Below are 1974 nucleotides of genomic sequence, written 5' to 3' on the forward strand. Positions count from 1 at the left end.
TTTTGACATCTATCTCAGTCTTTCCTTCCTCCTTTGTCTTTGTAATGACCTTTTAACATTCTTCATGGATGATATTCTTGATAGAGTATTCAAAGCCTCAAACTTATTCCTGAGGTGGTTTTTAAATCCAGGTGGGATAGACTCAAGATAAAATTTTGATACTTGTGGATTTTCTTTGGCTTTAATTCAAACTTGTATTTGAGTAGTTGATAGTCTGGCCCACAATCAGCACCTGGCCTAGTTTTCACAGCTGATATTGACCTTCTCCAGTTATTCTTTCCACAGATATAATCAATCTGATTTCTTTGCAGACCATCAGATTAGGTCCATGTGTATAATTGTGTTTCTTATAAAAGAGATTTGCTAAAACAACTATGAGATATCATCTCAGCCCAGTCAGAATAACAAAATTTAACAGAACAGCAAACAACAAATGCTGGCAAGGTTGTGGAGAAACTGGAACCCTTATTCACTGTTGGTGGCAGTGTAAAATGGTGCAACCACTGTGGAAGGTGGTATGGTGGTTTCTCAAAAAGTTACAAATGGAGATACCGTTTGACCCAGCAATTCCTCTACTGGGAATATACCTCAAAGAGACCATAACTGCCACCGAAGCAGATGTATGCACACCCATATTTATCGTTGCTTTGTTCACAATAGCAAGGAGTTGGAAACAACCTAAGTGCCCATCAACAAACGGATAGATAGAGAATCTGTGGTATATTCACACAATGGACTACTATGCTGCATTGAAAAAACAAGGAACTCATGCAATATTATTCAAAATGGGTGACCCTGGAGGACATTACGCTGAGTAAAGTATCTCAGTCACAAAAGGACAAATACTGCATGGTGTCACTGTTGTAAAACAGGACTGACCTTGGGGTTGGGGAGAGACTGAGAAAGATGGGTTCAACAATGTATACTGCATTGAAATAGATGAGGGAGAAAACTGTTTAAAAGGGATATGTGATTAGGTATTTTTGTCATGACCAGAGTCTAGAGCGAAGGCTACTTGATGGAGTGGATCTGGGGGAGGGTTTGTAAAACAATGAAAGATTTTTTTCTTTAACTTTTCCAAGAAGGTAGTGTACTAGCGGAGAGGGTTGGGAGGGGTGAAAAGTTGAATGAATGGAAATCCAAAGTCTCTATAAATTTTTACTGAAATTAATAATAAATTTAAATTAAAAAAGACATTCACAATGATTATGCTGAGTGAACTCACTCAGTCTCATAAAGACAAATACTGTATAAGACCATTATTGCAGAAATAGAAAGATAACTAGTTAAACATGTGTGAGGATCCAAGAGGTGAGGGTAGAGCAGAGGGGTGAGGATGGGCAGGGGGAAATTATAGGGTCACACAATTTGGTGGATAGAGGAGTAAAGAAATGGGAAATATCCAGCAGGAATTTGGAAAGACAGGGTAATGGTGGGCATGGTTCAGTGGTGATTAATTTTATAAAACATAATGAATGTGAATGAAAGATATGAAACACAATGTGAGTGAAAGGTAGTGTGAAATACAATGTATATGAACTTTGTAAGTGAAGCAATATAAAAAAGGTTTTTAAAAAATTTTTATAAAATCAACAATTTATTAATTGCACATACTTTTTTCTCTTTATTATTATTATTATTAAGTTCAATGAACATCTACAGAGATTTTGGAATTCCATTCATTCATTGTTGCCCTTTTCTCGCCACCCACTCACCCCCCCACCCCAGTTCGCTCCTCTCCTTGAAAAGCAAAAGAAAAACTCCTTCATTGGTACACAATCCCCCCCACCCCGCACATCCCCACTCCCACCCCAAGTATACTCCACTCTGCAACTCTCATTTCAGACTCTTATGATAATCATAATGCCCTAAAATATATTAATTTTAAACTATTCTCTCCCTCATTGGCTTCAATGCAGTAAACATAATTTATCCAGTAAAAAAAAAGTGTTTTTAAAAAGATATTTGCAGGGG

Source organism: Elephantulus edwardii, unplaced genomic scaffold, assembly GCF_000299155.1.
Source record: "Elephantulus edwardii isolate Elephantulus edwardi_28Jun2011 unplaced genomic scaffold, EleEdw1.0 scaffold00002, whole genome shotgun sequence".
In the NCBI taxonomy this organism is placed as follows: domain Eukaryota; kingdom Metazoa; phylum Chordata; class Mammalia; order Macroscelidea; family Macroscelididae; genus Elephantulus; species Elephantulus edwardii.